Source organism: Ambystoma mexicanum, chromosome 8, assembly GCF_040938575.1.
Source record: "Ambystoma mexicanum isolate Mex_15411 chromosome 8, UKY_AmexF1_1, whole genome shotgun sequence".
In the NCBI taxonomy this organism is placed as follows: Eukaryota; Metazoa; Chordata; class Amphibia; order Caudata; family Ambystomatidae; genus Ambystoma; species Ambystoma mexicanum.
The window spans coordinates 1,348,269,683-1,348,295,760 of record NC_090929.1 but is presented as its reverse complement, the minus strand read 5'-3'; positions in this window follow the sequence as shown (position 1 = coordinate 1,348,295,760).

The following is a 26,078-nucleotide window of genomic DNA, read 5'->3' as shown; positions in this document are numbered from 1 at the left end:
AACACCGGCAGCATCTCGTAATGCTGCCGGTGTTTCCTCGTCCACCTGCAGGCGGGCGGTGTTAAACCCACCAGGTCAAACCTGGCGGGAACATCTCCTCCGGCCTGCAGGAGTCGGGATCAGGCAGTCCGGAAACAACGGTGGTGGCGGGTTTACCGCCACCGTTATTTCCGGACCACCTGATTTGTAATGAGGCCCATTGTCAGTTTGCAACAATTCACTCTCAAGCTTCTCTGAGAACAGGACAGCCGTGGCGCAGGCAGGGGAGGAGGAGGAAGTTCTTATTCCACCCTTCCCAGGCAGGAAGGTTGTCAGACATTTCGTTCAAGGTGGCCAGTAATGGGTAGCTGTGACTAGGCAGCAGGCAGACCTTGTTAAACAGTAGGCCTTTCCAAATGTTCCCCTGATGTGGCTGAGGAAAATGTCTTGCTCCTTCATTGGAAAGCTTCACCTTCAAATTAAAGGCCAAGGAGTGTGCCCCAAAAAAGTTCCAGAAAAATATTTCATCTTCAGAAGTCCAAATATAGTACACCACAATGGTTGTCTCACCCCTTTACATACTTATTTTGACACATTGGGCTGATCCACTTTAAGCCTTGGGTAACATAGCCTGTTCTCAGCTTTTGCAACAAGAAGTTATCCTTCTGATGACAGTTCCCAGTGTGTTTTCACAGCACTAAGTAGGGCAGGGGTACAGGAAGTGTGAGTACCAAAAGAAACCCTTAGCATTATGTCTTAATTGGGATGATAAAGCTGCATGTGGATTGGGTGCACCTGTGGCTTAAGTTGTCTGTCTGTATTTACCTCCACCTGAAAGAACTTTAGGGGATGCCGAATGGGACAGGGATGGGGTTGCAGTAAAGGGGCAAATACAGTGCTGCCTATCCATTCTGGGAATGATGGGTAGGGGCATGGGAATCCTTAGAAGGAGGAACACCATTGGCAGCTGCACCATGTACCTTATGTACTTTATGCACAGCTGCAGCTTGAGGAGTGTTAGGGATGTTGTCAGAGGGTTATTACATAATCTTGTGATATTTTCTTATGGTGTATAGTGGTGTTGCGTTATTCTGATGATACCCTCTATGATGTGACAAGGCTTTCCTCTGGTACCTGTACCTATTTGGGTTCAACTCCAAATACAGACTTCTGGGCCTTACACGGTTGAAATGTTGACAGAGCCAACTGTCTCTCCAGCAACTTATTTATGAGACTGGACTACTGTCTTTGACAGATCTGCTCTGCTGTCAGCATGCACAGCCAAGAACCTACATTCACACAAGCTGTCTATCTATAAACCAACAGTAAAACAAATGACCCACTCCGAGCCCCATGAATAATGTATCAAGACACGCTTTAGAATTTGCATTTATAAATGAACATACGATCCTAAAACAGCAACATTGAATAGCGGCACAAATAGTCATGTGAATATAATTCAGCAAAAATAAGCAGCAAAAGACAAATGTCCACATGTTTCACCCACTTCAACCTTGGGTTGTGAATATTTGGCAAGAACCATGCTTAGTATAAAATGCAATTTCCCCAAATGACATTTGAAAGGTGCGGAATTCTTTTACAGAAAAATAAAACTTCACTGCCTGTCTCAGAATACATTTTCACACAAGCGCCTCAATTATCACAAATATACTCACATCAAATATGAACACGGTTTCTGCACTGTTATCACAGGCAACTCTGCCAGCGTGCAGCTGTATCACAACTCCCACATTCAGGCAATCCAGATAGAAGGCCATGACCTCTCCCCGACCCATCTTTTCAGTCTGCTGCCAGGGAGAATCTTGCCTCTCTACACTGCACGATCCCAGCCAGTCACTTGCTCATCTGTCTGAAAAACTCTCTCCGCCCCTTCTCATTCTCCTGCATTTATATGCTCGCCCTGTCAACCTCACTATACCTGCCTTTTCTGCTGACGTATACACATCATCTGAGATGGTCTCTCTGTAAGCATAGTTTCATAAAAACATGTGCAACATTTCACTTCCTCTGGTACAATGGCACTCTTCACCAGAGCACATATTTCTTCACAATGTGTTCAATGTATCACAGCCAACAAACTGCGCGCACGTTATAACTCTACTGTAAAAAAGCACATTAGTTTGCCATTTAATCTGATGCATTTTGCACTGCTTTGTTAAGGGTACATTATTAATTAATGGGAACGTGTTAGTTGGTGGGAAAGTGTTAGATGGGTTAATATATGCATACAGTACAAACTGGACAGATGTCCTATTCACCATAAAGTGGATCATTTTAAAACATGCTTAATGTGCATTTCCATTTGCTGTCTGTATTTTGAATTCAGTTTACTGCCTCCTCTGAATATAATGACATGTCCCACTTACTGATTACATATACACTGTCACTACATCTCCATTATCTCTCCCTATACATCTTCATTAAATCCTCCTAAAGGAGGTAGTGGAATAAAGTAAGAGTGGGGGCACCCAGGTGGGAGTTGTCAGGATAGCGAACTTGGGACAGTAGCTAAAGGCAGCGAGGGTAGCATAGTATAATGTGAATCATACAATAGCTACAATGACATATAGGCTGCACGTAAGTAAAGCCAGTTGGGTTTCCACACTGTCGGACCCTGTAAGGGGCAGACATGCACTTCTCGAGCACTCAGCCCTAGTAGCGTGCTGGAGAAATGTTGCAAACCGACCATTCCCAGGAGATTGTAGTCGCTGGGAGATGGATTCAGTTGATACTTTTGAGGTCAGAGAACCAGGCTCCTTGGCACATGCTTGGGTAAGCAGATCCTTACTGAATAAACAAAGGTTAATAGAAGGAGCATCACAGATGGGTTAGTGGTTTCAAATCACCCATTGGCAGATGGGCCTGGTGAGAGGGCTGTGGGCCGTGGGGATGAGCGGGCAGGGGAACTGGCAGGTGAGAATTTCAATGCCATGAGGGTGCAACAGAGTTTTGTTTCATTGTTGATGTCAGCATGGCACCTCATTGGTTAGACACTGTGTGAATAGCTCTTCATTGCCAACCCAGGTTGCATTGTGGTTCTCATGAGAACTCGCCACTGGCAGATGAATAAAGTACTGGTGGTCACCACAACTAATTCATGAAATGTTTGTCATTGTGGGGCAGTGCAGGAAGGTCCATGATGTAATTGATGGTGGTTGGGGGCAGAGGAGGTCAAAGAAGGCTTGCTTCAATCATGTTTGAATAATGTATGCTCAGCTATAGGGGAATGATGTACAGGGATGAGGTAGTCACGCCAATAAGCTTCGCTGGATGATCAAACAGTATTGCCCACTTTGTTTTATGATAATAATGTTTATCTCTATAAACAGTTTGGCCATTATAGGCAGCGCTGACAGCTCCCTTCTTTTAGTTCTGTTCCACTGTGCTGATAGAATTGTGCTCTCCCAGATGTGTCTGGACTTGTAATAAAAAGCATTACTTATTTATTGGTGTACATGTATTTTTGGACTACTTTGGTATTTTTATGTTACCTACCAGGAGGAACCCCTGATAGCGGGTCACCGTCAATTTCACCCAAATTTCTGGAAGTACGTTCGCTCAAGAAAGAGGCTGCTTCATCTGAGAAATTGAACTTAGTGGTGAGGTGCTGGCATAGGATGTTGTGATCAACCAGGTCAAATGCAGCATAGAGGTCAAAGAGGAGCAGGATGACAAGGATGCCTGAGTCATGGATGCCATCTAGTTGAATCTTAAGATCAAGGAGGGCTGTATCAGTGCTATGTTTGGGTCTAAACCCTGATTGCTGGATGTCGAGCAGGTTGTGCTATTCTAGGTAGCGTTGAGTTTGGGTGTATGCTACCCGATCTAGTATTTTGAGGAGTAAAGTGACAGTGGAGATAGGGAGGTAGTTCAAGGGGATGGCTCGGTCAAGGGTAATTTTTAGCAAAGTGGGTTTACCCAGGCTTTACCCAAGCTTCTTTGATGCAAGTTGGGACTCTGTGAGAGTTGAACAAAGCAATAATGAAGTCAATGAATTCAGGCTACTGGCACAGAGTTTGACTATGTGAGCAGGGCAGGTATCCCCTTTGCAGTTGGAAGGTTTCAGATGAAGGATGGTTTCAATGACTTCTGTGATGGAAACAGTGAAAGGAGTCTAATGAGATGGTGGTTTGGGCATCATGGCGTGGGGGATTGGGCTCTGAAGTAGGGGTGTGGTAGAGGTAATTGTTTTGTTCCTTAGCTTGAGGGCTTTTTCTGAGATGGCAGCTTGGACGGTAGTGCACCAATCTTTGTCTTTAGGGAATAGAGAAATCGATGGGGCACAATTTTCCAATTCTTTGAGGATGGTGAAAAGTTCTTTGGTGTAGGAGCTGGCCTCAGCAATCCTAGAGTTAAAACAGTTGACCTTTGTGGTAATAACAATGGTTTGGTATTTAATAACTGCAGCAAGGATGGTATTTTTGTTGAGTAAGGCAGGGTTTTTCTCCAAAGATGTTCCAGTGAGTGTTTATGTTTGTGTAGCGAGTGGAGTTTATCAGAGAACCAAGTATTAGATCAATGTGCTAGTTTGGGGGTCTTGGATTTAAATGGAGTGAGAGGTTGTACTATTTGGCAAATGACAAGGGTCACAGTCCAAAGGGTTATGGACTGTAAGTAGGTGGTGAGGGTGGGCACTAGGAGATTTTCTGGGAGCATCTGAGAGCTGCGAGCAAGAATAGGGAAGGGGTGGTGGAGGAGAAGGAGGTAGCAGTGCGAGAATGGAAGATGGAGGATTCAACCAATGAGTGGTCTGTCCAAGGTAGGGGGTAAATGGTAGTAATGGAACTATTGGAATTGAAGGTCATTATCCAATCTAGAGTGTGGACTTTGATGTGGGTGGAGCAGAGACCACTTGTGTAAGGTTCATCCCTAAGACTGTGGTAGCGAGGGCAGTGGCCTTATTGTGTAGAGGATCATTGAAACCCAGATTGAAATCACCAAATAGGATAGGTTTAGTGGGTGGTTTCATGAACAAGGTGAGGAGAAGTGGTATATCCGCTTTTGGGTGCTTTGTGTGTTGGGTTGCTGCTAGAGAAGTATCAGGCTGATAGGGGTGCAGGGGTTAAGTGGGCGTTTAATGAATAAGATTTTGTGGGCCGGCAGGGAGGGTGTAGGGAGCTCCCTAATGAGCAAGATAGTATTGAACATCAGGGCATCTCCGCCGCCTGATTTAGAGATGTGGTCTGCTCTTAGGATTGTACAGTCTGGGGAGATGGCCAGGGAGAGTGTAAGGCCAGTTAAATCATGAAGCCAGGTTTCTGTGATGGCCAGGATATCTAATTGTTTTTCATCTATGAGATCATGTATGTTGGTGGTGTGGGCGAATAGTGAGTGCTTGTTGATGAGGGCATGCTTTAAGTTGGAAGTGCGGGTGGAGTGAGGGTGGTTGCGGTGAAGGAGGTACTGTGCGTGATGCACGTCTGTATAATCTTAGGGTGCCAATGATGGGTATGCAACCATAAATGTGAGTAGTATTCTAGGTGAGTCTTTGGTGGCTGATGCAGGGTGCCGATATTATAGGTGTGGTGTGAGGGTTGGCAGGGGGGGTTGAGTGCAGGCTGGGTTAGAGCTGATAAAGAGTTATGGTAGGAAGTACTTAGGTTTATGTAGAGGGATAGTGCACGGAGTAAAGATGGCTAGACCGAGGCGGTCCAGTAATGTCTCAGGGTGATTATCGTTGCAAGGGGAGGCCCGGCGTGCAGACTAGAGGTGCTGGGTAGAGTTTGGTGGTATAGTGGAGGTAAGAAATAGGTAGGGGTGGGATCGGACGAGTGTGAGCATTTGTGTGTTCATGCAGAATGCCCAGGGGCAAGAAGCTAATTAGGTAGAGTGTTTACCTTGTGTGTTAAGCTGAGCGCAAGGCTGTATGGAAATGAAGGATGGTTGGACAGCAGCTGGGTGGAAAGGCAGTAGGTGTGCCTGATGTGGACATAAGAAAGATGGTTATCTGCAGAGGGGCGCACGACCGTCCATGCCCAGACAGGCGCCGACAGACAGGGGCCTTCCATGCATGCCTTCGAGGAGGGCCGGTTTTGCTTCCTGCTGAATACTTGCATCCAGTTGTTGCGGATGGTATGGCCAATCGGGCGAGTCGGTGGGCGGGGCTCCAGATGAATCCTTGCAGGACTCCACAGGTGATGGATAGAGTTGGTGATCTGGAAGAATCCATTTGTATGAACTGTTGGCGGTTCACAAGGTAGGTTTTGAACTAGCTGGTCTACTGTGTCAAATGTTGCTGAGAGGTCAAGGAGAACTAGGAGGCAATGATGGCTATCATCAAGGATTATATTGGGGCATTGTCGATCAGCTTGATGGCAGCTGTTATTGTGCTGTATCTGGGTCTGAAGGCAGATTGGTAGGACTGAAGGAGGTTATTGGCTTGATGTTTTGGAGAAGTTGTGTGGCTACTGCTTTCTCAATGATCTTACCTAGAATCGGAATATGGGTAATGGAGCATTAGTTGCTGAGATCATCAGGGTCCAGTGTTGGTTTCTTAAGAAGCGGGAGGATTTGTCTGGTCTTGAACGTCGAGGGGAAGGTGCCTTGAGTTAGGGAGCTGTTGATGATTGTCAGGTAAAGGATTCAGTCAGAAAGATCTTGAGTAAGGAGGCAGGGAATATGTCATTCACATACAATGTGGCCTTGATGAATACTAAGGTGGCAGTGAGGTCTTTCGTAGTGTCTTGAATGTTGGCCAGGTAGTTGTGGTATTCGAGATGGGATGTGTAGTGTGCTGTCAGTTGTGGCATTGGTATCTATGTGTTGACAGATCATGTTGATATGTTAATGAAGAGTTGATGGTGGTGTATATTTCGATGGAGTGTGCTACGGGTGGGTTGGGCAGAGAGTTGATGCAGTGCTAGATGGCTTTCAAGACAGCTCTGCTTTCAATGTTGGACTTGGCTATCGTGTTTTGGTAGCAGTTGGCCTTGGCAGTGTTGGTCAGTCACCTGCCTGTAGCACAGCGTTCCTTGAACAGGGCAAGATTGAATGCGCTGCAGGATTTTCACCAATTCTTTTCTTGTTTTCTTATGAGTCATTTGTTGAGCACTTCAGTGTACCAGGGTGCTTAAGGGTTAGGCTTGAGGGTGCACCGTTTCACCGCAGCATGGTGGTTGATGTTGTCTGTGAGGATGGTCTTGAGTACTTGAAGAAACGATTTGCAGTACTGGTTCATCAGAGGTACATCCGCCATGTGTGGTGGAGTTTGGTGAGGGTTAATCTGAGACCCTCCACTGGGAGGTTCATAAAGAATCCGATTGCTTGCTTGCTTGCTTGCCAATGTATTTGAATGAGAGTTGCGGTGTGACTAATCTCAAAGGGGATTGCCAGATGGTCTGAACAGTTGAGCGGAATAGGGGAGCTGTGACAAAGGGTGGGCAGTGTAGTGATCATGAGGTTGAGGCTATTACCTTTCCTGTGACATGGTTCTTTTGTGTGCTGGGTGAGGTTCAGTGTGTCAAGTAGGAAGTGGAGTTCTTTCTTCATTGATTTGGGTGCTGGGTTGCCTGGATGTTTAAGTCACCAAGGAAGATGTTGTTGGCATGCGTGAGAGACATGGTGTGATCAGGTCTGTGAAGAATCTGATGAAGGAGGTTTTGGGAATGGAGTGTCTGTAGATGAAATAAAAAGTGACTGTGTCTGTTGAGGAGAGCGGGAATTGGCAGGATAAGTTTTCAAAAGAGACAATGTTGGCGACGTCCAGTTGGGTGCATGGCCATGATGCCTTGTGAATGATGGCGAGGCCTGAGCCGATCTTGTTTGGACAGTTGTACATATCACAAAGCTCTATATATAGTTTAGTTAGTTTCAATGAGTGGTTGGGATGCTCTGTTAACCAAACAAGCACAGCAGTTTGTTGTCTTAAACCTCACCAAACAACATAGGATCTTATAGAGACGTTATTAGGCTAAATCATGTTTTTGTCACCTTCCAATTACAATGACATGGCATTTAATGCCTGAGGGAGGGATCCACGTGGCTCTGAAAGCTAACAGAGAACAATTCACTGATCAAATTTAGAAGATGCCATGAATAGGTCCATTACTACAAACACAAAACATTTGCATATCGCTAATCAGTGTTGACAGTTGGTAAACAAAATGAGTCTACAAAATTATAAATAAAATAAAAACAATTATATGACCATTGGTGATCTTGAAATCGATTGTGGATATAGTCAACACAACTAACGTAATACATCAGATACTGAAAGCATTGCTATTAATGAAATCATGCATGAAGTGTCTCTGGTTACCAAGCTGAAGACTAATACCCACATTTCTAATCAGTGAAATATTACATTCATTTGGAGAACATGTGTGTTCTCTGAAAGGTAAGCTATTCATTGAACAGGTGAAGAAAGTGACACGCTTATTTTATATCTCCACTTATGCACATATGTTTGTAGTTATGAGCAAACTATGGATGAAGTAACAGGCATTTTTAAATAAAAGATCTCAATGAAAACAGGTAGGTGCGTAAACAGCTTCCATTTATTTCAATTATTGTGCCACTGACAAAACAGTGACACACGGCTGCGTCCAGTGGCGCAACACAAAATGTGGGGGGCTCACTGTGAGCCATGCTGAGGTGGTCCCCCCTAAACTCGGCAACTCATCATGAGTGACGCCACACTCTGGGAAAACCTAGATTACCACAGTTGCACAATATGCACGAAAGTGCTGCTGCAGGGGTATGCCGCTCACTGCACCAGGAGAGTGATATAAATATGTGCTTTAATGCATTATACAGCACACTTTCTGAGAAAAATTGCCTAATATGCCAGAGCGTTTGCAACTGTTTTTAGGGGTAACACCAATCAAATAATCCAATACATTCAAGGCACCAACAGTGCACAGGAACATTAATGCTTTAATTAATATAATGATTTGCTATTAAAAATGCCATGTCCAATGTCCAACTGGCTGCACAATGTAGACCAGTGTAGACACGTAATAACATATTACAACAAAGCATGCCAGGCCACACTTATCTCGGAGGGGTGAAGTTCAGGCTGGAGTCCACACCATCAGTCGTCTAACTAATCTAAGCTACACAGTAATTATTGACATACAGTGATTAATATAAGACATAAAACTTTATACAGAATATGCAGGGTTGTCAATACATTGTAGGAAAAAGTGTGCATTCTTGCCATGGGCCTCAGTGGGGGCAGGGGCGTAGGGGTCCAGGTGTCTTATCTGAAAGTGCCCTCCTAAAATCTACTGTCATGGCACCTCATGGTTCAAACGATTGGATTGATAGGTGTTAGTACAGGGAGAATATATGGTCACTCTGTATTAGTTATATTGGGGGCCATCTAGGGTGGTTCATGGGGGCACCGTCTGTTACATGAAAGAAACACAGGGGAGCAAAGGTTATACAGGCAATAATTCCTAAAGGTGGGGTTTTGTAGGAGCTGGGGCAGGTTTGTGGAGATGGATGGTTTTCCCAAGCCAGGCTTCGGCCAGGTCACTCACAGAGCAATGATCCCAGAGGAAGAGAACAAATGCATTGGGCCTCATTACGAGTCCGGTGGTAACCGAGGTGGTAAAACAGCCTGGTTACCGCCGGACTCGTATTACCATTCCGCCTCCGTGATTCCCGGAATTACCGGGGCATTACAACCCCAGTTTCCCAGGAATCACGGAGGCGGAATGGTGTTAATCCCCATTCCCATTGAGTCCTATGAGACTCAATGGGAATGGGGATCATGGAAACACCGGCAGCATCTTGTAATGCTGCCGGTGTTTCCTCGTCCGCCTGCAGGCGGGCGGTGTTAAACCCACCAGGTCAAACCTGGCGGGAACATCTCCTCCCGCCTGCAGGAGTCGGGATCAGGCAGTCCGGAAACAACAGTGGTGGCGGGTTTACCGCCACCGTTATTTCCGGACCACCTGATTTGTAATGAGGCCCATTGTCAGTTTGCAACAATTCACTCTCAAGCTTCTCTGAGAACAGGACAGCCGTGGCGCAGGCAGGGGAGGAGGAGGTGGAGGTGAGCTGTACGCGACGCTGGGAGAAAGGAGAGAGGGCTTATTTAGAAATCACAGTGTGGCCTAGTAAAAGATGGAGTCGAGGATAATACAAAATGGAATCTGGGGACATACGAGATGGAGTCTGTTATGTGTCATTCAATGGCTTCCAAGCTCTGTCTCCAACAGCCCGGACCCAGGGACGTCTCCAACAACTGAATGAGCATATCTTCCATTTCATACAGGATTTAGGGGGGTCAAAAGGACCCTTCCTCCATTACATTCCCCCCTTTCGTTTCCATACTTCTGCCTCTAGCACTGCTTCATCCCAGGCAGGGGTCCCCTTGATGGCCATCCATGCTCTACAGACAGATCTTAGGCTTTGTCCCCTTCTTGCATATTCATCAGGGGTGCAGGTCATATAAATGAATCCATTTTCCCCAGTCAGGAATACCCATACTTCCTTGTACCATTCTAATTTGTGAGGTTCCTTAATAGTGGCATGATGTAGGTTGTCTACTCTGTCCCCTGTGTTATACACCGTGGTCATTCAGAATCTAGGTTCAGGGTTCTCTCCCGTTTGTGCTTGGGCATCTCTTGCATCTGTAGTACCTTTGGTAGGCTGCCCATTGTCACCCTCATCATTGCACTGTTGGGGATTATTTTGCACAACATCTATCCCCTACCTGGCACACACAAAAAACCAGCAATAAAAGTACTATGATGGGCACCAGTAGCTTCATGACAGTCCCAAGTCATGACAGTACCCATTCCAAAAGTGTATCGAACCAGTTGCTAGACTGTACGCCACCTTCATTCTTAATTCTTTCACTGAGATTGTGTACTGCAGCTATCACGTGTGATAATGTCCCATTGACATCATCAGCAGAAGGCACGAATGTGCAACATGCACTCCTGATTTTTCGGCAAACACCACCATCCATTTCTGTGAGTAGGTACAACATGTATCTATTCTGGATGGTCATCAACCTTAGGGCTCTGATTTCCACCTTGATGACGTTGAACCCTTCTTCAGTGTCGTTTTCTGGTTGGATCAGTTCACAGTGAATGATTTGAAGCCATTTGGTGTTTGCTCGAGCCTGGATACTTGGTATGAATGATGCAAAAAATGTCTCTGCTGACGTGAGAAGCTTAAATTTGTCTGGTATTTGCATCAAGAGTTCAGAAGAGTCTGTGGAGATGTAATTTGAGGCCCTCCATTTTCGAGACACTCAGTTGTGCAGGTCATATTCTTACAGTACGTCATATGTAGGAGGTTCTTCGGTTGTTGACTGGGGTGTTGGAGACATCTTGGCTGGCACCCCCACCCCTTGGATATGGCTCTCAGGAATGACCATCAGGGCTGAATGCAGTGTGGCCAGGGCACATGTACCTCTCCATGACGGTGGGAGGTGCAAGTATGTTTGTTTGCCGCACACCCACAAAGTGTCCATTAAAGCATCTGTTCCTTTTTTTCATGTCTGGCAGGATAAATGTCTTGTTGCAGTGTTTGTTTGCGCCCATGGGCACTCTCCCTTCTCCGTGGAAACACAGTTCGTATTGCAGTTCACGTTGGGTCTTGATTGGCTTTTTTCGAGAGCTGTTACCCAGGTCAGTTTGGCGATATGCTGAGACCAGGTTGGAGTGCATGTTTTTTTGACCCATTGAAATTTTTAATCGTATAATCCTCGCAACGCTTCTGCTTTGCACATGACTGTTTCCTCTTGCCATTTATTTTCTGTGAACATTGTCACTTTTATGACAAAAAATGGTTCATTTATGCAGAGCACTCCTTAGGGATTGCTATGTCAGGTTTTCTCATGTTCAAGCTTTTGCAACGAGACAGTGTGTGGAAGGTGCTCCGAATTTGACACAGTGCAAGATGAAGATGAGTGGACAGGAGACTGTTTATTCTCACAGCAGTCCATAAGGGAGTGCTTTCAGACTTAACAGAGAGAGTTAACTGCTCGTAATATTGAAGCTGCACTAGAATACCCTCAATAGAATGCATAAAGAAGTTAGTTGCCTCACACAAATAAGTTTGCCCCTCCCCCACCACCTGTGAAGTTAGCACCTCTCCCAAAATTTGAAGGTATAGCACCCCTGGGAAATGTAGGTTTTGTTGCACCCCTGAACATAAGCACAAACCTCATTCACCATACAACCACATGGACACCAAGCCACCCATACATTTAAGTGTGTATCCTTTCACCATACAGGCACACCCAGGCAGCCACCCATACATTAAAGCTTGCACCCTTTTGCCAACAGGCACACACAGGCAGCCACCCATACATTTAAGTGTGCACCATTTCACCATTATCAAACTGCCCTGCCATTGCTTTGCAAGTCATCTAAATTTCATGCGTCAGCTAGGCACCCTGCTGGCCCACAAAATCACTAAGCCAGTCAGAAGAGCACACCCAGCAGGCAAATTTCTGTTGGCACATTGCTTGGAGTACGGCCATTGTCCATCTTGGGGATGTGTGCAGAGCCTTGGTGTGTCAGCAAGAACCAAGTGCAGGGCAGGCAAGAACCTTACACAATGTCAACTGTAAGCCATAGGAAGGCATCTATGTTTACTTGTAAACTGTGTACCCTCGGTGACAGAGGATAAGGCCTGGCAAAAAGTGTCATGCCTCCTCATACACATGCCAGGAGTACATTCCAGATTGGAGTCCGTCTGGACCAACAGAGCTAGGCAGCCCTCTGTATCAACCATACATTCCCAAGGTCCACCATCAGATGACCAGGCATGGAGAGCAGACATCTGGCAGTTCCTAGGATCATGATGGGCACAGGCGGCCCATGTGCCTCGCTTCCTGCTAAAGACCACATACAACCACAGCATGGCCCTGCGAGGCAGAACATAGGGGTAGATAAGTGGGCATTGGGTCCTTTGTTAGGGTGGCCAACCACTGAATGCATGGGAGCATAGCTGATCCGGGGGACCTCCACACGTACAGGCAACTATTGTGGAGGTACAAGCACCTATGCTGTTGCTACCAGCCCAAACAAATGGCATGATCACACATCATTTCTGGCTCCTCGTGTAGTGGGCTGACATATCACACTGCCACCCTGGAAGGGTTAGTGCAACAATATGTCATTTCCAGACATCAATACACATGTGTCAGTCTCAGTTGCTGAGAGAAGATGATGCAATCTCAATTGAAAATGTGCAACCCATATAGGTGTCAGCAAATCACATTGCATGCACACAAGTGCACCAACTCACCAAGATCTGACAGTGCACATACCTATGCTTGTTCACTTCACAGATGTCTACCATCACATATGCCCAGGATAGGCATGAGGCTGCATGCCATTGTAGATCAGTGTAACTCACACACTGTGTACAGAAGGGAGAACCTGAAATCATGCATACCCATGCAGAACACAAATACACTGTAGAGCAGTGCACCCCATGGGTACTCACAAGCAGCTTCCAGGCGAGCCTGCCAGTCAAGGATGTGGGTGTGGAGTGCTTGTTCGAACCTCTCCAGGAGCCACAGCTGAAGGGGTGTCATCTGATGGTAGCCTGCCCGGAGCACCTCCACAGTGACACCTGCCGCAAGTATCCCCTTCACCTTCTCAGGGCTCCGGTGCCTACGGCCATCCAAGCACTTCTTGATGCTTTCCATGATGTCCGGCCTTTCCGAGCTGCGTCGATGGGTTGTAGAGGTCATCATGGTTCACCAGGACTCCATCAACTGGTATGTCAATTTTGGTCGAAGTGCAGGAGGCAGCCATCCCTTGGGGGAGCTGCTCAATGGAGAGGAGGATGGAGCAGACATGGCAAACAATGAGGCAGGTCAGCTGGGTCTTTCCAATGTGCTGTGGAGGTGGAACAGAGAGGTGGACATCCCAAGATAGCGGATGAGAGGGCCACTGAGCCTTTCACGTAAGCCACAGGAGAACATGCAATGGGGAACAGCAGGCACTGCAAGGCAGTGCTGGTAGTCAGCAGGCACTCACACACTACCAGCCGGCAGCAGATGGTGAGGTTTGTAGGTAATACAGGGCAAGAGGAGGCAAACTAAATGGCACGAGGCAGGATGAACCTCTGTGGCCCATGTACTCACGAGGCAGTGTGGAGACAAGAGTAAGGAGCCATAGCACGTAATTGACATGCTATGCACTGCACGCAGCATGCCTAGATGGCTCAACGCAGTGACAGGGATATTTAAGAGGAGCAACATGTAGTTATGGAGATGGAGGATTTACAATTGGAAACACGCATTCACCGCACACATTTAATTGTGGGTGCTTCACGAGCCATTGGCTTTACACTACACATTGCGCACCTTAATTTATTTTTGGGGGTACTTTGCAGGTCCTTGTAATTTATGCATCTTGTACCTTTATTTTGTTGGGGTTGCCTTGCGGGGCCTTGGACTTTACTTTCTGCATCACATACCTTCATTTTTTTGGGGGATGATTTGCAGGGCGTTGTGCTTTATTTTACGCATCCAGTTGCATCATTTTATTTTGGGGGTGCCTTGTGGGGCCTTGTATTTTTGATTACGCATCGCATGCCTTAATTATTTTTTGGGGGTGCCTTGAGGTGCCTTGCAGGACCACTTTTCTACATTGAACAGAACCAGAACTGTGTATGGCTACACAGTAAACCCAAATGCACTTGTATGGGAACCTATGTCCCAATCACAAATGACTGTTATTCATATGCTTTTTGGCCTGAAGGGCAGACATGTAAATAGCATGGTAGCTTTTTCTTTTGTTAATTTAAATTGGTATGTTTTTTTGATACATAACATCCAAAAAGCATAGAGAAATCGCTTAAATCCCACTTTCATGTAGAACAAATTCATAAAGCAATATTTGATTTATAAAAGCAAACATTAGTATTTGTATTTTGTTTATTTGTATAGCGCACAAGGCCCGAGGGCAACCGGGTGTATTATTTAGTTACAGTCAGTTTACATAGTAATAGTATAGTATTTACACTTAGAATATACAAAATATACATGTGACATAATCAAAGGTATACAATTTACAATATACAAGTGACATAATCGAAGGTATACAATTTACATAATAGGGCAGAATGCAATGGCAGAGACATAAAAATAGCCTATGGTCTCATAGAATATTGTTACAGTCAATAGTCATCCTTAGACGAGGGTGGATAGCCAAGCTTTGGCATTACACTTGACGGCAGTGAAGGAAGATTCAGCTCTGAGTGGGTTGGGTAGTGTGTTCCACAGCTTGGCTGCTAGGACAGGGAAACTGCGACCTCCAGATTTTTAGAGATTGAACCGTGGGATGACAAGACAATTAGTGTGTGCCCTTCTGAGTGCAAGGTGAACCTGTTGGAAAGGTAGCTGGGGGCTAGGTTAGTGATAATTTTATGTGTGAGTGCCAAGGCTTTAGGAGAGACTCTTTGGGTAAATGAGAGCCAGCGAAGGTTCCGTCTGTATTCAGAGATATGTGCAGTTCTAGGAATGTTCAGGGCCACTCTAATAGCGTTGTTTTGGATGATTTGAAGTTTTCTGATATTGCATTGGTTAGTGCCCAGATAGAAGGCATTGCAGTAATCTATTTTGGAGAAGACAAGAGTCCTGGCTAGAGTTGTGCCATTGGCAGGGGACAAAATCAAAATCAAACAAAATACAAAATTCAAAATACAAAATACAGTTTCCATTTGACTGATATTCTCAAGTGCAATGTGTAACAACTAATTTCAGACACAAGCAATGCTTAATAATCAGATGGTGTGCGAGACCACTTTAGTGTTTACACACTTTCACATTATCAGTCTCTTGAAACAACTAATTGCCTCCAAGGAAGCCCTATCTAGATTTTCAAAGAAACCAATGCGTTTCAGATCATGGATCCATCTTCAGGGTTGGGGCTTCAGTGTTCCTATTCAGGGTAAGTGCTTCAAAATTCCTTATTTTGACTAACTTTCTTAGTAACACCCTGTGGGGAATGGAAATGAACATCTATTTTAGTGATTGCTGTCAATAAGATAAAAGCGAGACGGAAAGAGAGATTGGTAAAAGCAACTGACCTCTCCCAGGAAGTATAGAGGGTCCAGATATTGGCCTAAGAGTAAAGCAGAGAAAATGTCAGAACATACTGATCTGTGCATGTGCAAATCAGTTCATTGTTGCATCATTGAAGTTAAACCGATCAACTCACCTAGTCTTCTGGCAGAAGTCCTGACAGACTGGGCAACGGCAAAAAGCGGTTGGTAAAAGTCCTACAAAAGGCAAGACAATTCAAATGTTGTATTTATAACTACGGACGTGAGTCAGTAAAATTCTCCATGAATGACCAAGTATTGTCATTATTCCGATAACACAGGCTAACAGGGATAATTGCTGTAAGGAAGTCAAGTGAACTCCTCTGATACTCAAATGTGACAAGCGAGACGGTCACCATAAGGGGCTGTAGTTGCAGAACAGTAAGTAAATTCGGCTCATACAACAAATGTATGTTGTGTAACAGAATGGCTACAATTGTGGTAAATCTATCTTCTCCAGCTGCTATGATGCCATCCGTTCGAAGCCACTGCATACAACAGTGTATTGAACTCACCGGGTAACAAGACTTCTTCGCTTGCACTGACCACTGCAAACCGCGCGGCACGAGTGAAATAAGCATTAGAGGTCATCCTGGCGACCCTGCGCAGGTGCACGGGGTGCCAGGATGGTCGCCATCTTTGTGTGGGCAGGTCGCAAAGGCGTCGTTGTCCAGGAAACCAAGCACGGGTCCTGGACTATGCAATGTGCACCGCCTGTGATACAAATCGACAGGTTCCATCGCTGATGTCAATACATAATGCATATATCTCCATACAGGCCCCCGGGGGCTGTGGAAGTTCAAGGGTCTCATAAGTGTAAAGGAACAGATTAGTGTAGCTAGGAGATGGCAAAGGGTGAGGAACGTGCATGGGGCCACAACCGCTGTTCAAAAGAATCCACGGAGTGCCGCATAGCGCATCATGTTTAATACAGGAAAGTAATCCCTGAGGTAAGGACCAATAGCACTAGTTTATTAAAGGGGTCATAAAGGGAAAAACGACCACAAGCGGAATGGTATAAGTAGCAAAAAGAATTCAAAGCAGTTCACCATAAATGTAATTGGTCACTCGAAGGTTCTAACACTAAAATATGCCCCACGAGGCTTAAAAGTACTTACTGAAGTGCAGTATGCGCAGACCCCTGGAAATGAGTGAATGAATGCAAGTAGGGTTCAACGTGCAGGGCCTCTTAGCAACAATTCGGCTTTCCCCATCAGACATTATCGAAAATGACAAAAGCATAGGTCCCCTTCACCCGCATTTGTTTGAAATCACAAAGCATATCAGTGGCTCCAACATGAGAAATGAACGAAGAAACAATTCACAGGATAACAGCATGTCAAGAATCACCTTAGATTCAAAGTGCAGGGCCTCTTAACAGCAATTCAACAATAACCATCGGACATATCCAACATACCCATAGCATGAATCCCCTCGCCCGCATTTGTTTGAAACCCAAAACAGATCAGTGGCTCCAACATGAGTAATGAAAGAAGAAACAATTCACAGGATGACACAATGTAAAGAATTGCCTTAGATCTAGCATAAGTAACCCCAGTAACCAGTTTTCATTCTGTCAGTGACATTCAAGGCATATATTGCCCCTTATACAAAGAAACCCACAGGAATCACAGTATGTAATTAGAGCCCTGAAATTATTAACTGGGCATGTCAATTTTACATGAAGCACATCAACTCAAATTCTGTGTTCATGCCTCGAGGGCTCAGTGGGTCCAAAAGTTCAATCCATAGGATTTCTCATTGCAAAAGTTTGCGCTGTATATCCCCCCTCTGCTGCCTGTCTTGACTTGCTCCAAGATGACACATTTAAGCTGTGCAATGGTATGTCGTGCTTCCCCAAAATGGGCGGCAACCAGGGACTTCTGGCTCTGAGTGCGGATATTGGACTTGTGTTCAGTCCATCTCGTTTTCACTTTCCTGGTTGTCATCCCTATGTAATACAGTCTGCATGGACATTTACGTGCATATATTACATTCTGGGCATCAAAGGTGCAGGAGTGTCTCAGCATAATAGGTTTCCCAGAATGAGGGCGTGCTATACTATTGCCTTTGATAATGTTGCTGCAATGCTGGCAATTATGGCACAGAGTTGTGCCTTTGAACTGACTCAGTGTTCGAAGAGATGGAATCTCAGCTTTGACCAGTGTCTTGCGAAGTGACCTGCTGTTTCTGTATACAAAAGTGGGGAGTTTCTGAAATAGTTGTTGTAGCTGTGGGTCAATTCCAAGCATTGGCCAGTTCTTTTGTATTGCTCTCTTAATTTTCATGCTCTGCATTGAATAGGTTGTAACATATACCAGTGGTTCACCAGATTTCATTGCTTTGGGTACTAGCAGTGTTTCTCAATCAATATTTCTAACTTTCCCTGCCACATTGGTGATCAATGCAGGGTTGTAGCCTCTTGATGTAAATTGTTCGAGAGGGCACTGTCCCGTCCCCCCTCGTTGAGTTTTGGCTGGTGGCAGTGGATACTACTTTTTATATTCGACCGCGGATATATTCCTATGGGATTCTTCCCAGTGTTCGAGGCTAATACTTTTTCACATTAGTCTCTAACATACCGCCGGTTTATTTGTCTTAAATAAATCCACCGGTTGGTATTTTCTGCCAGAACTCGGTTTTTAAAATGGCGTATGTGTTCACCTCTGTAACTCCGAACCAAAGGTTGAGCCCTTTGTTTCACTTTTGGCGGGCTTCTGCACAGAAGCCCTCCAGAGTGGTGCCATTCTGTCTGGGTACCACAGAGGGTGTGGGAGGGGGTTTAGGCACCCTGGACTGAGTTGCCTTGCCAACCCAAGTCGCACTCTGGTGTGATTGGCCCAAGTGGTGAGCCGCCCCGCTCACCACTTAGCATGTTTGATTGACAGCTAGGCTGAGTGAATGGGGGTTTTCTGCATAAAAGCAGGGCTTTTGGGACTGGAACCTCAGAATTCGCCACAGGACCTAAGAATCCGACGAGGGTAAAGCTGAGCCGACCTGCAACGACAACACCTCCGGTGGAGCCCTGCTGAACCGACTCACCACTTTCCGACGACAAAGGAGATCTCCCTGCTGGAGAGTCTTCTTCCCCTGACTGGTGGGAACAACCAGTCCCTTGCTTTTTCTTCGCTTCCAGGACGTCTAGTGGTCGAATTGCCCATGCTGAGCACCCCGGCAACCGGATAGCCACTAACCACTGTACCGCGACCAAAAGGTGGTGCCTGGTGACTGAGCACTCCGCGGCTGGTCTCTTCCCTGGTGGTGCAACGATCTTCAACTTTCCTCGACGACGAGATCATCTCATCTTCTGGCAAAGCCTCGACTTGCATCCACCACCAGGAACAACTGCCCCCGCCGGAGCTGTCTCTTCACTTTCAAGGTACTGTGTCCGCCTGGCTTCCCTTGTGACGGTTAGCGCGAGGTGTCTTAAATCCTTACCTTTCCACTGGGTCGCCTCCAGACCTTCTTAACTTTTGTTCTAAACTGGTCCGACCTTTCTGTGACATTTTGCTACAAAGACTTGAAGTGCATTTCCACTGTGGTATTCTTTGGGACATACCGCCTTGCCTCTCTCCGAGTAGGCCTGGCCTCTGAACTTTGATCTACAGTAGACTCTGCCTTGTTTGCCTTGCAATTGTTTCCTAAAAGTGTTGGTACTGAGTTGGTTTCATACCCTGCCTTTTTCTCTCCCTTTCTAACAAATATTAGAGTGCCATCTAGGTTAAAGCACTCACCTCTGTCTGCAAATAAGTGGTGTCTTTGAACCTAGACTTGTCGAAATATTGGTATGGGATTGATATATACTTATAGTAATTGTGATTGAAGTTGTTTGCCATATTAGTGCCAGTGTGTTTTTCATAGATGTGTTTTTAAATAAATAATTATATATCTTTACACCCAAGCTCTGATCCGTGTCTGCTTGTTCTACTGTGGAAATTGCCCTATCTTGTATACTCCAAATACTGCCTAACTCGTCTTGAGAGAAGTCTTACTGCTCAGCCACAGCTACCAGGTAAATCTGGGTGGTGCAGACTGCTACCAATTGGGTTTACTGCTAACTCCTGTAGTCTTAAACTTTTTGCAGTGGTCCCAGAGGGAACTGCACAGGTTTCTGCCTAACAGTCAGCCCGTTTGCACCTGAAATAACTACTGTACACCTATTGAATTCAGTTTGGATATATGCCCCAAAAGGTTAATAACTGGCAATAATCATAAACTCTTCATGAAACAGATCTGTGCACCCCTATTCTCTATTCTTTCACTTTTCTACATTGACCATCACATAGCCTATTTTCTGCGGGTGTGCTTTTCTGATTGACTGCACCATGAGTGGGAAGTTTCCAAGCGGGAGTGGATGAAGATGTGCTGAGGCTGCAGGTGCCCCTGCACCAGGACAAGGATGTGTCCAGCCTCAGGCTACAGGTGTCCCTGCACAAGGACGAGGACATGTTCTGCTCATCCTACAGGTGCCCTGCACCAGGAGGAGGACATGGTCAGCTCCATCCTACAGGTGCCCCTACACCAGGATGAGGACATGGTCAGACTCAGCCTACAGGTGCCCCTGCACCATCAAGGTCCTTTAGGTGCCAATAGGGGATGGCTAGCAGAGCAGGAAGAAGCACAACAAGAAGAGGAACAGGTGAGGGAGAAGGAGCCACAGAGGAAGATGTCCTTCACCTATGAGAAACTTCAAATCCTCACAGATTACGCAAGTACATGTACTCCCACTCAGCAGATGAGGATGTGGCAGGAGGTCACAGACCTCATCAATGCTTGTGGCGTGGAGAGGTGTACTGCTGCACAGGTACACAAGAGGATGGATTACCTATTGCGATGGACATAGGATAAACTCAGTGGCAATTTGGCCTTAATCCCAGGCCACTGGAAGGGGTCAACCAGAGGAGGAGGAGCTGACCCCCTTTGAAGAGTTTGCAAGTTGCCTCCTCAGCAGTGAGCATGTGGTTGGCGCGGGAGGCATGATATTATATGATATGACATGGCATTTATAACGCGCCTATACATACGTGTTTAAAGGCGCGACGAGGCAAGGGAGGGGGAACAGGGGGAAGACAGAGACAACGATTTTACTAGGCCAGGTGACATTGAGATCGTGCCAGTGCGGGGGGCAAGGTGGAGGGGGCAGTGCAGTATATGGGAACGACAGTAAAATAAATAGAATAAATAAAGCAATAAGTAAAAGTGCGGCCAGCTGGTGGCAAGTTCAAGGGTAAGTGCAATCAGGTGTCAAGTGCTGATAAAGGGTTGTAGGGACACAGAAAACAGTCCCCAGGTGCATGGGGTGCAAGGGAGGCAGTGCAGGGGTGCAACTGGCAGGGGAGAGGACATGGTCCTGAGATCAGAGGGTAGCTATGTGACCAGTGCAGTTTCAGTTTCAGCCAGGAGTTCAGCAGGGGAGAGGAGGAGAGAACACCAAAGCAAAGAGGAAGGTTTTGAGGGGCTTTCAGAACAGCAGATGGTTCTTCTCAAGTTTCAGGGAGGCATGAAGACTGTTCCAGAGGGAGGCCCCAGCCGAATAAAGAGATCATCCACCAACTTGTTGCTTGGAGAAGCAACTGACCTTGAGGGAGTTGGAGGAATATGAGTGAAGAGCTCGAGAAGGAAGATATTTAGGAAGAGAGAGTTTAAAGTATTGAGGCCCCAGAAGGCCTTGTGGACCCATGTTGACACATCAGGTGAGTGCCATGTGTGAATTTCATAAGTGCTTACAATTTTTGCCTGAAATACACACATATATTGGGGTTGAGTTGGCAGCCATACATGGCAATGCATTAATGCTGCGTGTACACTTCCAGCACATTGTATGCACACAGGAATATGTCTGTGTGTGGTTTATGTTTATCTCACTGAAAACATCATGGTCTACTGGGTTTCACTACTGATCTCCAACATCCCCTACCCGGCAAAACTCCTAGAAACCTACGTATATAAACTAACCCAAGAACACATAGAAAAACACCACCTTCTAGACCAAGCCCAAGTCGGTTTCAGACCAACAAGAGGAACAGGAAGGGCACTACTATCCATCAGGGATGACCTCAAAGCTAACGCAGAGTCAAACTCTACCTCAGCCCTTATTCTGCTCGACCTCTCTGCAGCCTTTGACACAGTTAGCCACAACACCCTGACCAAAAGACTAGAAGACATAGGCATAACAGACACAGCACTACTCTGGACAAAATCATTCCTAGAAGACAGAACAGAAACCGTGTGGATTAAACCATTCAAATCCACTCCACGAGTTAACAACTGTGGAGTGCCACAAGGATCCTCACTATCTCCAATATATTTCAACATCTACCAGACTCCGGTCATCAGAATCTTCAGAAAATACAACATAAAATGCTACATGATACTCAAATCATCTACAAAATCAAAAATACTGATGCTGATCATTCAAACCTGATTGATTGTCTAAAAGAAGTCTTCAACTGGATGAATGCCAACAACCTGAAAATCAACCTAGGAAAGACAGAAATCATGATCATATCCAAAGACCAAGAGAATGAAACCACCATCCAGTGGCCTACTGAAATGGGAAATACACCGACACCATCTACGGTAGTAAAAAAATCTGGGAGTGCTAATGGACAACACCCTCACCCTAGAACCACAAATAAATGCAACAGTGAAGAAATGTTTTTTCCTCCTCTACACTGCAAGAATAATTCTACCTTTCCTCTCCTTCACGCACAAAACACTCGGTATAGTTGCCCTCATCATGTCAAGAATCGACTATGCAAACAGCCTCTACCTCGGAATACCAGAATACCTCCTGAAGAAACTACAACAGATCCAAAATGCAGCAGCAAGACTACTCCCCAAACTATCCAGAAGAGACCACATCACTCCTGCCCTAAAAACACTACACTAGCTCCCAGTAAAACATCGCATCACCTTCAAAACAATGTGCATAACGCACAGGGAAATCAATGGACAAGGAGCAGAATTCCTACAAAAGATAATAATCTACAAACCAACGAGACCCCTCAGATCAAGCAACAAAATCTGCCTGGAACTTAAACCATATCTTAAGAAAACACTTGGAGGCACCTCCTTCTACCACTTAGCCGCAAAAACCTGGAAAAATTCAGAAAATCCCTAAAAACCTGGCTCTTCAACACCACAGACTCAAACTGAAAACCGAACAAAGAAAAAGGATGACTAAACGGGAAAGGACACGGACAACCCCAGAATTGACAGGGAAGATCCCACAGCACCCGGACGGGTGACTCCGGGCAGACTGTAACGCAGGTGACATGCATGGAGACCAAGTCAACTACCCTATCCAACCCCACTCAACATCGTTACCCACCTCTTAGTTACCACCAGGTGCCACAGTGTTGTGGAATTGTCAAGAAATTTGACAACCACCACACTATCTGAGTTGTTGACATTGGCAGGTGAACTGGCCACAGGAGTATGATGTGAGGACAGGTGGGGCTATGAGAGAGCCTGATAGAGGTGGGGGCCAGATGAAAAAGGGACCTTGAATGCCTGACCGGCTCAGATCAGAACAGTGGCCCATCAGGGGAGACTACGCAAGCCCAGTGCCTCAACTCAGGATAGAAATGCCAACTAACCAACTCCACTAACAATTTCACACTCTGCATACACCTCTCAAACTCCAAACCAAACACAACCAAAAAAACCTACAGCACAACAAACCGCACAAACTTCACTACATTGCAACAACAAAACAAAATTCACACATAGACTTTCACAAAAGTACACAACGTCTAACGGCTGTAAACACCCCACGCCCAGCCAACGGACCCACCGGGTTGAGGCTGCCAACAGCACATCACTGCTCTCTTGCACTTTTCCTGCTTCCTCCCACTAACTCAACCTCCCCTCCTCTTTCAGAGCCGCCAGAGCGCCAGGGGACTACTCCAGTGGTGATAGTGTGTGGTACAAATATCCTTTAACATTAACATTAACATTAACATACTGTGCAAATATGCCCATGTGTGGCAATGGCATGCAAGACACATTTACAGTGTCATGCATGTGTATACTTCATTGTGAATGCAAATCATGATGGTGGGATTCACACTCTCAAACATGTCTGTGTTCATTTATGTTCTTATGATCCTACAAACCATGCATGTTGCACAACCTAATTAGCCCTGACATTGCATTTATTTGTATTTTATTTATTGTTTTTTATAATGAGCCTATACACAATGTGTTTCAAAGCACCAATAGACTAGGAGGCACAGGGATGACAAAACTACTAGGACTTGTGACATTTGGATCGTGCAGTAACAGAAGTGCAGGGGAGAGAGGGGCAGGAAGTGCTGGAGGGTTAAGCGAGTGCACATGGAGGCCAGGTGGACAAAGCCCAGGGAGAAGAGGTTACAGGGGCAGAAAGATCCATGTGCGGGGTGTGAGGAACGGGCTGGAAGGGCTAAGGGGGATGCATGCCCAGCCATGCTAGTGCAGGGGGAGGTAGCTCAGAGGGGCAAGTGCAGGTTGGGGGGGGTCAAGGAGACAAGGTTCAGGGGTAGACTGGTAGGGGAGGGCCTGATGCCCTGTAAGAATCCAAAGGAACCAGGCAGCCAGTCAAGAGGCAGAGGGGAGAAGAATCAGCAGGGGAGGGGAAGAGGGAAGGAGGAAGACAAAAGGAGAGTCTTGCAAAGCTTCCAGACCTTAAGGAGATCTGGCTCAAGTCTGTGAGGGACAGGGAAGCCATTCCAGAGGGATGCACCTGCGGAGTAGAGAGACCCCCTCACCGCTTGGAGAAGCGTCTGATCTGCAGAGAGTTGGAGATAGAAGAGTGAAGGGCGCTAGGTATTTAGGGAGATAGAGTTGGATGTAGTGGGGTCCTAGGCAAGTCAAGTTAGAGAGCAAGTCATCATGGGTGTGCAGGAGTGCAGTTTGTGTGCCTCTGGCTGGTGGTCGTGGAGACAACCAACAGATTGAGTGTGGTGTATAATCTAGGAGATTGCCATCTTCTCCAAGAGTTTGCCCAGGAAGTGAGTAACAGAGATAGGATGGTAGTTAGCCAGACAGGAAGAGTTGGCAGAAGGCTTTTCAGGAGAGGGTGTACACGGGAGTGCTTGAGAAGTGAAGGGAATGATCCAGTGGCAAAGGAGTGATTTCAGAAAACAGTCAAGGCTGGAGCAAGGGAGACAACATTGTCCTTGACATTTCTGGAGGAGTAGGGGAGCACCTGTTTCGATGAGACTTTCACAGAGCGGACTTGTCTAGAGACACCATCAGGTGATATGGGAGAGAAAGGGAAAAGTAGGCAGGTGGGGGGACAAGAGACAATGAAGGAGAGGGGGGTTGGAGGACAGAGATGACCTTAGTTTTAGTAATGAAGTCAGAGGCCAGAGAATTGCAGAGGGTCACGGAAGGCAGAGGTGAAATGAAGACTGCAGTAGGGCTGGCAAGTTCTTTGCAGATTATGAAAAGTTCAGCCGTTTTGTTAGAGGCTCCAGAGATGTGAGCTTGGATATAGTCCCTCTTCATCGAGCAGATGGAAAGTCGGCTTTGCCTTTGGAGCAGGCGGCAGGCCAGTTTGTCAGAGGATGTGCTTGAAGCTCGCCACTTCCACTCAGCTGCTGTGCACTTGCATTTCAGAGAAGCCAGGTCGGAATCATACCAGTAGTTGCACTTGGAGGAAGGTTTCATGCGGATCCTCATGATGTGGCAAGGAGTTTCAGAGTGTTGGAGATGGAGAGTTCAAGGTTAGTAAGGGCAGTGTCAGAGTGCAAATCAATGGCAGGAGTAGGAGGGGGTTGATGCTGGTGGCAAAAGCAACAACTGACACTCACGTCATAGGTTGAGTGGCAGAGAAGGAGACTGGCAGTGCGGGCAGGAGCTTAGCCGGGGGACACAAGAGGCCAGGGTGAGAAGGCAGGAGAATTATCAGACCGGTAGAGAGGAGTAACGAGAGGGTTGGAGATTGGGATGTCTGCAGAGATGAGAGCATCCAGGGTGTGTCTGGCTGAGTGTAACAGACCTGAGGGAAGAATGGAGACGAAATGGAGTCACAGAGGTTGCAGCAACGTCCAGAGGCCGCATCA